Source organism: Protopterus annectens, chromosome 4.part1 (genome assembly GCF_019279795.1).
Source record: "Protopterus annectens isolate FY-2018-M chromosome 4.part1, PAN1.0, whole genome shotgun sequence".
Taxonomy (NCBI): Eukaryota; Metazoa; Chordata; order Ceratodontiformes; family Protopteridae; genus Protopterus; species Protopterus annectens.
Window position 1 is genome coordinate 985,674,787 of NC_056734.1, and position 12,916 is coordinate 985,687,702.

A 12,916-nucleotide genomic window follows, 5' to 3' on the forward strand; every position below is an offset into this window, starting at 1 on the left:
TTATATCTATACTAGCTAAAAGAATGGAAAACGTGTTACCAAATTTGATAGATATAAATCAGTGTGGTTTCGTGAAGTGGAAGTAAACTTTTGACACCATTAATAGAACGATGACTCATATGGAAGCAAAATGTAAGAAAATACTGCTATTGTTAATGGGTCTTGATACAGCAGAAGTATTCAACAGAGTAAGCAAGGATTTTTTTGAGAAGAGCAATGGAAGCATTTGCTTTCCCGGATACAAAAATAAGGTTAATTAGGAGGATATATGAAGGACTGGATGCAAGAATTTCAGTGGAAGGGTTCCTCTCTTACAAGTTATATTTGAACCGGGGAACCAGGAAGGGGTGTCCTATTTTCCCTTTGTTATTTGCATTATATTTAGAGCCACTGACTAAGAAAATAAGGGACTCAGAAAGACAAGGATATAATTGGTATGGTCATTAAGGAAAGCTGGTCTTATTTGTAGATGATATTATTTTGTACCGGATATATCCAGAAAAGGACATTTCAAAGCTGTGGAACATTTTGGGACAATTTCATTTTTTTCAGTATATAAAATTAATGAAAATAAAACCAAGGCTATAGCCATAAATTATGTACCCACACATGAACTGGTCTAGCGATACCCATATTTATAGGGACACAATATGATTAAAAAGGTTTCTGTTATGGCAGTTAAGGATATGTGGGAAGAGACTAAACAAAAGAATACAAAAACTGAGAAACTGGATGCTCATGTTTTTGGGTATTTATAACAAGATACAAGCACAGAAATGTTTTTTATTCCCCTTAGCTTTATATACAGGTCGGGCATATTTTTATCAACCAGAAAAGAAGGTGTGGACAGTAATTAATAAAGAGTTGAATGATTTTCTATAGGAGGGGAAGAGGGCAATGGTATAGTGGGCTAAGCTGATCCTTTCAATAAAACAATGTAGTTTAGGATCCTGTTTCCTGATTTGAAGGGATATTTTAGAGCCACACAGTTTAGAGTTGTATACATAACACAAGCAGGAGGTTATAATTCAAAATGGAAAGGGATAATGATGAAGTTGGGGAAGTTCAAGAAATAGAGATTTTGGATGCAGACCCTTAAGGAGAATAACAACCACCATATTAAAATTAAATTCATAAAGCAACAGAAAGTATTCTAAGAACTAAGCCAATGTGCTAAGATAAAAATCAGGTACAGCATCCAAACGTGTCTTATCCACTAACGAAATTCCAAACACAAAGGAAAGTCACAAGCATTGAATGAGAAAACTTAATAAATCACAAAGCTTTCAAGCAAAACTACTCTTCTTCAGTGTAAAATCAACTAATCATTTAAGACCCTATTAAATACTCTAAGCAATTATGTAATAATCACATCCAGTACAACCATTAAGTATAATAAATTAATAAAAACTAATACATGCAGCCACAGAACACAAAACAAATATATATAACAATTACAGTCTCTTAGATTTGAGCTTTAACATTGGCTTAATACTAACAGCAGCATTTAAGCCATGTGCACAGTCATGTTCTTTATACTGAAATCCATTTATATTCTACAACGTAAGCCAATGTGAAAATGTAGAAAGGAGAATTTACCAATAGGGATGACTGCAAGTAGGGGTACAGAATACAGGCAAGAGGGGGCTGGAATTTACTGGAGAAAACTGGCAAAGGAACCAAGGTATTTGGAACATATAATGAGAGACGGAAGGAAGGAGGTTAGCATAGTGATTAAGGTGCTTACCTTACAGACACAAGGTGCAGTGTTTGATTCCTACATTGGGTAGTTGGCTAAGCTTAAAATAGTCCACAAGGGCAGATAGCCTAGTACTAATCTAGGAAAACCGAGTCGGATAAGGTCAAGATGATGATTGGACTGCAGGCTAGAGACCAACTTCCCTACACGGATTGATATCATTGCCTATAATGCCATTTTTTGTATAGTCTGCATTCACGCCCATACCTCCTTATTGTGCCCAGACGTTTTTGGGCCTGACTTCATTAACACTGTGAATTATCCAGGCATGCTGCCCTTGTGGGCCACTTTACACCTAACCAGATTCCATTTTTGTGCTTGAAAATAACCTATCCCATTTGGTTTTAGATTGGTCTTACCCATTCCATGGTCGGTAATTATTTATTACCCTGAATGAGAAACTGGGATCATACCATAGATAATCTGAGGGGACCCATGCATGGAATAAAGCATTTATGTGTTGCTTTCCACTAGTAGTACAAGAGGCATACCTGGAGTAAATGTGTGGTTTCCCATTCAAAGATATAAGTTGTGCTTGAAAATGGACAGAGATGAACTTTGTTCCACATAACAGGCAGTAGTAATAAAAGGCAGTAATACAAAGTGCAAAGAGTTAACAAAATGACATTAAAATTATTAATCTAGGATGTCCTACTGTAGAGAAATTAATCAATTTTTCAGTTATTTATATTTTCATAATTAGCTCATATTTTCATAAATGACAGCTCTACCATCTCTCTTAACCATACCAAATTCCTCAGAATTTCCCGGTTCTGAGGCAAAACTAATAGGGTGCCATGAATTCCCAAGTGGCCCCTTGAAATCGATTTTTTTTTATTTACATTTTTTAATTAAAAGCCGACATCATCGCACATCGCCAGCGTATCCCACAATGTCATCGATGTGCAAAGGTGTGTGTGATGACATCAGCATTGTGAGAAAGTGCTTAAACCTTAACTGCAATGCCATCACGTGTTTCAGAGAACACCTGTAATGTCTGTAGAGTGCAGAACTTGTGCTTTCTCTGCCAGCAGTACAGGTTGTTTGTCTTTTCGGCTTTTCCCGGTTAGGGGTCACCACAGCGGAACTCTGTTCCGCTAATGATTGGCAGTTGATTTTTTTTATGGTGCTGAGTTGTCAGCCCAACCTTCAGCGATGGCATGCCCATTCACGCATGTCTTTCGTAGGCCACTCGACCGCGGGAAGGACATGCAGACTCCACACAGAAGGCACTCTAGCTGTGAATCAAACAGGAGGACCTCTTGCTGTGAGGTAACAACGCTACCGCTGTACCACCGCGTAATGTATTAAAGCTGTGGAGCTTTGCCTGCAAGGGTTTTACTTTATTAGAGCCATTACTTATAATTACAGTCCTTCAGGTCAAATCTTAGCTGCATGAACCAGATTTATGCACCTTTGTGGTTGTTTATTAGTGCATTATGCTGTCTACAAAAAATACTGTTGTAGTATTGCATTTTACTGTTTACGGTGTTTTGTTATATCCTAGAGGGAGTGATTTTGCTCAATATCACTTTGCAGCTGCAGGTATCACATTGTGTCAGACTGCTTGATCGTAGCTGTCAGCTGTGTTTCAGTCTCAAATCTGTGGGGGCTGCCTGCAGATTAAACTTTGGTCCTCCTAGATTTACCGATTTCCTTTATAGTGTGACCTGTTTATGTGTATGTAGGCTAATAAATACATGTAGTAACTCTACACGCAAATTCCACATCACTAATTTACATGGAGTTTACTACCGGAAGACCTACAAGCTAGTATCTAAAGACATGTTAGCTTTCTTTTTTTTCACTTTAAAATGTTTTATTTATTTTACAAATCTTTTAGGCATATATAAAAAACAGAATAAAAGTAATATTCTGATTATATTTGTAAAGTCTATTAATAGTTGCAATAATATGTTTAACCATCACATGCATCAGCAATTTACAACACAACAAATAATATCCTAATTCAAAACCTAAAAGAAAAAATAAACACTTTACAATGTCGTCTGTACATACAGGTAATGCATTTTATTTTGTTGTATTAATGTTTCATTCTTGTTGTTGTGTCTTTCGGCCTTTCCCAGTTAGGGGTCTCCACAGTGAAACTCTGGTCCTCTAATGATTGGCAGTAGATTTTTACGTGCCTATTTGCCAGCCCTGACGCACAACCTTCAACGAAGGTACGCCCATTCACGCATGTCTCCACGCAGAAGACGCTCTAGCTGAGAATCGAACCAGACTGCGTCTTACTGTGAGGCGACAACGCTACCGCAGCACCACCACCGCAGTTATTAATGTTTCATTCTAATTTATATTATACATCTTCTCCAGTATTTTCATCATCGTCTGCCAGTTGTTGTAGTATGACGTAATTCTTTTAGTTCTGTTCTCTAAAGTTGAGATTTCCATTCTTCCAACTGTCAAAGCAAGATTTTTAAATGCCTTAAATGATGGAGGTGTACCAGATTTCCAATTAGTTGTGATGATCTTACGTGCTATTGCAAGTAGAAGCCACAGAATTTTTTTTTTTTCTTAAGAACACATTTATGTATAGGAGAGTTTAACAAAACTAGAGATTTGGTTAAATGAAAACTATCATTAAAAACAGTCTGAAAAAAATAATCAATATTATTCCAGTACTCTGCAAAATGTGTACAGTTATAAAACACATGTTGCCAATCTGCCTTTATTTCTATTTTGCAACTCTAACATTTCTCTTTTTTTTGTAAAGATTAAAGCTAATTTATGTGGAGTTAAAACACTCCGATGTAAAAATCTCCAGCTAAATAAGTCCCATTTAATTGACAACATAGTATACTTTGAAGATTTAAGTATCACTTCTTCATCTTCTTTTGTTGGTTGATGCCCATTAATTGATGTGAAATAATTCCAATATGTTTTCTTATGGTAGATTTTAAGTTTATAAATATTTGGCAGATAACCATTACCTTGAAAGGGTTAACAGTAATTAGTATATACTTTTTAATGGGATCCGGACACATGCTCGACTAGCATATGTCCGAACCACAAAACATCGAACACACATACACGAAAGCGCTTAACATCGACAAGTGCTTCAGTTTATGTGGCCTGTTTCGTAGATCAGACTACAGTCCCTTTTCCTCACTGTAATGCGATCTCAAAGTGAGAATAATAAAGTAGGGGTGTGTGGGGGTGCAGGGGGGGCAAAGCCCCCCTGCAGAAACATAGATTTGTTTTTTGAGCTACACATACACAAAGTGCTTTTCGATGTTAAGCGCTTTCGTGTATGTGTGTTCGATGTTTTGTGATTCGGACATATGCTAGTCGAGCATGTGTCCTAGACCCATTTTAATAGATTAGGTTTATTCTAATGGATAACTGCATTGCTTCTATTTTATTTTCAATATATTGTCTTAAAGCCTGTAGGGATAACCCCATATTTTTGTCTATATTAAAATTATTTAATATTTGACTGGCAGTAAGAATCTTGTTCTGATTTAACCACTGATCCCATAATAAAAATCCCCTTTCTTTTAACATATTCATTCTATGAACTTGTAATGTCTCTAGATTAGAGAAAACAGCCAGGAATTGATGTTAAGATCTTTATTAACATTTTTTTTTAAATGTAATATTGTTAGTTTTATGTAATTAGATGAAACTGTACTGACTTTGTTTTCTAATATATAATCTTTAAGCATCCAATATAATGGGTGTAATATGGATAAACGTTCTTGTATTTGGTTTTGCGTTGTTTTCTAACCATATTTGTTCTTATAATTGTTTCCATATAGAAGTGTAAGGAGTTTAGCCAAAATGTTATGTTTTTTAAGTATGGAGGAATAAGTCTCTATATCAGTTAAATTTATTCCATCATCTTCCCAATTTAAGTGATTATTTAATGCTATTCTGGGTTTGTTTAGATACCATAGAAAATATAAGATCATTTTATAATATTTTTGTATAAACTGTTTGGGGGGGGGGAGAAATAACTTGTACTAAGTATATCATCTCTGGAAATTTTGATTTGATCAACTATAACCTGTCTTCTATTGTACATATGTGCTTATTCCAATTGTCTATCATTAATTGTATTTTATTTAAAATGGAATTCTAATTAAAGGAAATTATATCCAGTAGGTCAGCTGATAATTAATTCTATCATCTGTTACAATATATTTAGAGAATGTTTTTATTAATGCAGTTTCTGTTTTGCTATTTGTAAGTAAAATTTGTTTTATGTTCATTAAACTGTAATCCAGAGATGTTATGGAAGACAGACATTGAATTAAAAAAGGTTTGCAAAGAATTATTAGAGTCAGCCAATGTCAAAAGTATGTTGTCCACAAACATCTGTAGTTTTATTAAGTTTTAGTTATTTCTATCCCTTTAATTTTCACATTTAATCTGATATTGTTTGCAAAATGCTCTATCAAAAGTGCAAATAACAGAGGTGATAAGGGACATCCTTGTTTAGTTCCTTTCATAATATTAACAGGTCCTGAACTATGTGAACCTAATTTAACATGAGCTCTAGTATTTTCATAAAGGGATTTTAGTAAGAGTTGAGAAGCCCATTGGGAATTTAAATTCCTCCAGTACTAAATATAAATAATTCCAATTAGAGTCAAAGGCACTGTCTTTATCTAGGGAGATTATAGTCATATCTACATTTCTAATTTTATTGTGATCAATTAGTGTTATTATTCTTTTAACAGTCATATGAATTTCTTTTTATGAAACCTGTTTGATCTTCATGTATTTAATGGGGAGAAAATGTTTAATTCTGTTTGTAAAGACTGTCATCAACATTTTATAGTCTATACTAAGTAATGGTACAGGTCTATATAATTTACAAAAATCTTTCATCCTTGTCTAGTTTTATTATTGGAGATATTAATTAATATTTCCATGATGGAGGAATAATGATGTATTTAACCATGATATATACTTTTAATAACAAAGATAAAGTTTGTCTTGACATCAGCTTATACATTTCTGGCAATATATTACCTGGTCCTGGAGCATTATTTGTTTTAAGGTCACTAATTTGTGATTCAAGTTCTGTAACTGTAATTGGCTTTATATTTTCTATTTGTTCTTGTGTTAATCTAGTGTGAATATTTTTATTAAGGAATTGTTTAATCTTATCAGCTGGTGAGATAAAAGAATGTGTAGAATTAAGTGTATTATAATGGGATCTAAAGTCTGTAGTTTTGTTCTTTGTATGAGGATTATACATTTATTTTATTTGTTTAGATGTAATATTTTTTAGTTCTGTTTGCTAGTTGTCTTTGATTATCAGGATTCATAAAATATGATTTTAATTTGATTTTTTTCTAGATTAGTCATGGTTTCATGGTGAAATATCTCATTATATTTAAGTAGAATCATATTCGGTACTAATTCAGTTTCCTTTTTGCATTTTCATTTATATATTTTATTTTGCAATTCCATCATATCTTTACTCCATGTTTTTCTTTTATTAATATACCATGATAATATCTTACCATAAATATATGATTTTAGGGAATCCCATATATATATATATATATATATATATATATATATATATATAAAAAAAATTTTTTTTCTAATATATCTTTAGTTGTGTTTATTTCAAGAAATGCATTAATTTCATTTACACAGAATTCCTTAAAATCTGTCAATTTTGTTATGTGTGATGCTGTTCTAGTAATGGATATTAATTGTATTGGTTCAAGTTCCAAGTCAAATATTAATGTATTATGATCAGATACAGAGTTCCAAGTCAAATATTAATGTATTATGATCAGATACAGGACAGATTACAACTTTAAACCCTTCTAGTTTAGTTATAAAATCATTTGATATGTAAACTCTGTCTATTCTAGAGTTAATCTTATGTCTATAGGAATAGAAAGTTAAGAATAATAAATTTGGCAAATGTATTAATATCTTTGATTATTACTGTGTCTATAAACATCTTTAGGGCTTTTGATGTACATGATTTTTTTCTTTTTACATTCTGTATTGGTATCTTGTTCATCCATAATACAATTAAAGTCATCTGCCAATATTAGGCTGCCTTTTGTGAAATGTATTATTTGCTCTAAGTGCTGATTTACTGTGTTTAATCCAACCCCTGGGATGCAGTACACATTTTTCTGTTTATTTCTACTGATGCCAAACAAAACATTCCTGAAGAATCTTGATAGGTATTATTTTAGGAGCAAGCAAAGTATTTTTCATTAATATAGTTACTCCAATTCTTTTATGTTTGAATTGAGAACTAGTCAGAATAGTATAATTATTAGTATTTAATTTGTCCATGTCCTTCTAAAAGATGTGTTTCTTGTAAGAAAACCAAAAGTGGGTTATGTAAGCTTATATATTTGAATAAACTTTTTTCTTTTAATGTTATTTAGGCCATTAACATTAATCGACAACCATTTCATGTTTTAAGTATGACTCTAGGATTATAAAAATGAATACTTGCATTTATTTTGAGCATTAAAAAGAAGTTATGTACTTACCATAACGTTTCATGTGAGTTGTTTATGTCGCCTTTATTCTCACTAATGGGTTCGGAGCCGATCCTCGGCTCCGACACGGCCGATAGCAAAGCTCAAGGTTTGCCAGTAGCTCGAGACCAAGCCCCTTATCCCGCAATGCACTGCTGGAATTACCTCAGATCTTGTTTGCTGCGAGTAACAATATATATATATATATATATATATATATATATATATATATATATATATATATATATATGTCCCCTCTTATTTATTTCTACAAAGAAACACTTCCCGAAGGGAAGAAGAAATATTGAATAACCAGGATGGCACTAGCCTCTAAGTCAACAGTCAGCCAGGACGGGAAAGGAGGGAGGGACATGAGAATAAAGGCGAGATAAACAACTCACATGGGACGTTATGGTAAGTACATAAGTTCTTTATGTGAAGTTGTTAAATCTCACCGTTTATTCTCACTGATGGGTAGCGTCCCTAGCACCCTCAATTTTGGGTGGCTCATGGAAGTACGTTCTTCAGTACCGTGAAACCAAAGGAAGGCCTGTCCCTGGAAGCCTTATCTACTTTGTAATGCATGATAAAGGCATAAGGCTTAGACCAAGTGGCTGCAGTGCAAATATTGTCAAGGGGTAATTTAGCTTGAAAGGCAGAAGACGTAGAAATGGCTCTGGTAGAATGAGCCTTAGGTTTGTGCATCAATGGCATGCTCACATTCTCATAAACAAAGGATATATATAATCTGATAACCATTTAGATAAAGTTGTTTTAGCCACTGGATTGCCTTTTCTGGCTTCTGAGAAGGATACAAAAAGTTGATCTGATTTTCTAATATCCTTATTTCTGTCAAGATAAAATCTGAGCGGTCTGTGTACATGAAGTTTGTGCAGCATGTATTCCAATTTGTTAAAGTGGTTGGGAAAAAAGACTGGCAGCTCAATGACCTGACTGATATCGGATTCAGAACAGACTTTAGGTAAAAATGAGGGGTTTATTCTGAGAGATACTCTATCAGCATGGAAAATCATGTAAGGTGGTCTGACGGATAATGCTTGAAGTTCTGACACTCCGCGGGCAGAAGTAATGGCCACTAGAAAAATAAATAGTTTTCCAGGATAAATATTTCAGATCACAAGAAGATGCTGGTTCAAAAGGGGGAAGAATAATTTGAGACAGTATAAAGTTTAAATTCCAGGGAGAATAGGGAATTTTGACAGGAGGTCTCATGTGAAGAACACCTTTAAGAAAAGTCTTAGATAATTTATGGCCCATAACATTTGAGCCAACAAACCCAAAGTGGAAATTTGAGATGGCAGCTAACTGGACTCTAACTGCAGCAGCTGCTGCCCCTTCCTTAAAAATCTTTGTCAAGAATTCTAAAATGGAAGATAGCGGAGCTCGGAAAGGGTCAATTTTCTGCGTGTTGGTCCAAATTGAGAACCTTTTCCATTTACTGCTGTATAATTTCCTAGTAGATGGCTTGTGAGAAGACAAGACAATTTGTCTTGTATCTTCTGAAATTGAATGAAGCCTGGCAATTTGGGGAAGTGGATTAGCCAAGCAGTCAGTTTCAGGGACTGCAGTGAAGGATGGAGGCCCCCTGATGGGTGTGTCAGAAGGTCCGGAACTGGGTCCAGGATCCATGGATCTTCCAACAGATGATGGTGGAGAAATGGGAACCAAATCTGTCGAGGCCAGTAGGGGGCTATGAGGATAACAGTCCTTCCCAGCAATTTTGCTTTCTGTAAAAATCTGGGTATCAATGGGAAGGGTGGGAATGCATAAAGGAGACCCAGGGGCCAATTGTGTAAAAGTGCATCTCTCAGGGGATGACCCAGAGGTGGTATTAGGGGAAAGTAGCTTCTAAGTTTGCAGCAAGACTGGCCCCATTTGTGGAAAATCAACTCCACAACTTGTTTGAGAGAACACTCGTGAGAGAGCAATATTGTCCTGCTTAGCTTGTCTGCTATCACGTTGGATTTCCCCAGGGTGTGCGTTGCTAACAGAAAACGCTGGGACAACACAGCCCATTGCCAGACCCTGAGGGCTTCTCAACAAAGGGGGTAAGACTTGGCTCCAACTTGTTTGTTCAAGTACCAGACTACTGACATGTTGTCCTTCTGAGTTGCAATAGTTCCCAGAGGAAGAGAGTCCTGAAAGTACTGCAACGCCAGAAGTACCACTCTCAACTCTAGAACACTGATGTGCTGATGTGATTCTTGATCCGTCCATGTGCCTTGGGCAGTCTTTCCCTGAAAATGCCCCCCTATCACAGAAGCGTCCGTGGTCACAGTGGCTACTGGAGGGGGGGCAAAGGGTCTTCCGATTGTGACATGAAGATATGTCAACCACCACCGAAGGTCTCTCTTGCAAGAATCCATGATGAGAATCATGTGGTGCATCGGTAGTTTCTGGTAAGACCACTGAGCAAAGAGGAGTCATTGAAGAATTTGCATATGCATCCTTGCGAGTGGCATAGCCAAGATTGCTGCCACCATCAAACCTAGCACCTTCAAGACCTCTGCTGCTGTAGCTTTGTTCTTTGACACCAGTGATCTGACATGTTGGCGAAGTGAGACTCTTTCGATTGGAAAACGTAGAGTGGTAGGTGAGGTATCTAACTCTGCTCCTATAAAAACGGTATGCTGTGATGGCGATAAGGCAGACTTTTCAAAGTTGACTGTAATGCCTAATTGATGGCACAGTGTCAGAGTGTATTGTGTTGCCTGAGTCAACTGATGCCTGGTGGTAGCGGTGAGGAGCCAATTGTCTAGGTATGGAAACACTTGGAATCCTAGACGTCTCAGGTGAGCCGTGACCACTGCCATGCATTTGGTGAACACTCTGGGGGCTGTAGTGTAACCAAAGGGCAGGGCTTGAAATTGGTAATGATTGGCTCCCAGCCAGAAACGCAGGTGATCTCTGGAGCATCTGTTCATCTTCATGTTCTCTTTCTTTACGAACTGGTTGAGTCTGCTGAGGTCCAAGATAGGTCTCCAGTCCCCTGTTTTCTTTGGTACCAAAATGAATCTTGAGTAAGTTCCGAATCCAACTTGGTCTGCTGGGACTGGTTGGATGACTCTTTTTTTAGCAATCTGTGGACCTCTACGATTGCTTGCTCCCCGAGACTGGGTGGAACACCTGAGATTCTGTTTACAGGAATGGGAGGGGTAGAGAACGGTATGAAATATCCTCTGGAAATGATGCTTTGTACCCATGTATCTGATGTTATGTTTAGCCAGGCTTCTGGGTACAAAGACAAGTGACCCCCGACTGCCTCCAGAGCCGAACATCCAGGCCCCCTTTCAGGGGCACTGGTAGGGTTGACCGGAGAACTGACCCCTGTCACCCTGTTGCTGTGGACCCCCTCTGCCATGGGGGTGGTGTCTTCCATTACAACCACCTCCTCTGACTCTAGAGGGGTTTTCTCCACATGTGTCCTGAAAGGCTCCCTGTGCTTTTCGGAACCACATTTTCTCTCCCCTAGGAGGGCAGCAGAAGGGTCCAGCCCAGTGTTTGTCTGAGAGGATAGTAAGAGCAAGAGTCCACTTTCTCGAACCATCAGCTGCATAAGATGCAAAGAATGGCATTTGCATGGACGAGCTTACAACTTAGGTAGCGTAGCGCATTGACTGTGTCGGGCAAAGGCTCTGCAGCTACCATACGCTAGACTATACTCCTAGCTCTTTCTGGAGATCTCTTTATAGTCTCGTAAAAATGGGTAAGTAGTTCAGCAGAGCAAGAAAAAAAGTCGTGAACTAAAAACAATTCCCATCTATCCATATCATATCCTAATATCTCTGTTAGGAGGATGGATAGATGAGGATTTTTCAGACTTCTCCTTTTGGTGCTGGCAGCTACTACCATCATGGCAACAACAGGCCTCCCTTGTCTTGGTGGCTGTCCACTGGGGCAGACATGAATTATTTATTTTAGGGACAGACAGGTTCCATGTTCCGTGGACTCCCTGCCCTTTATGAGATTCAGCTCCATGAGCTCGTCCCGTGGCGGAGACACACCAAAAAGTGGAAGGTTGAGACCAAAAAAAGTCAAGAGCACGGACTCATCCTCAGTAGGGGTCTTGGACTGCCAATCGCCCCTCTGACAAAGGATCTCTAATATCTCTGCAAAGGAGATATCCTAAAGAGGGGGATCGAGGGGACCCTTCTGACTCATCCAAGTCCATGTCAGATGTCAAAGACTCCTGTGGGAAGTCTAAGTGCCTCCTCTTGCACAGTCTCTTCCTGGGTACCTCCTTAGTGGGAGGATCTGGGGAGGTCTTAGAAGAGCAGGGGGCACCCTGTGGGGGTACTTGAGGCTCAGGGTCTCTATGCTTAGGGGGACCGGTAGACGAAGAAGCAGACACAGGAGCTTGTGGGGAGAGGAAAGGCAGAACTGATGCCGACGTTGTCTTTGGAGACAAGACTCTCCTCATAGCATCGAAGGCACCATGGCTCCGACGAGAAGGAGTAGACGGACCCAAAAGTACCATCCGATCCTCCCACACTGAAACCATGGGCTCCGAGCCTAAGGTAGGAGCTGAGCTCATCTGAGCCGAAGCCCCAAGAGGAAGAGTTGGCACTGACAAATCGGTCCGACTATCCTCCCCGGACCCGATGGGAGAGCGTCGGCTCCTAGAGTCCTCGGTCGGCGCCGAGGACAT

General features: G+C 37.8%; 1 protein-coding gene across 1 annotated transcript in view; it reads right to left on the reverse strand.

Annotated features, from left to right (window-relative positions):
* ARMC9 (armadillo repeat containing 9) overlaps window positions 1-12,916 on the reverse strand; it is a 3,277,521-nt gene that overhangs the window by 2,062,020 nt on the left and 1,202,585 nt on the right.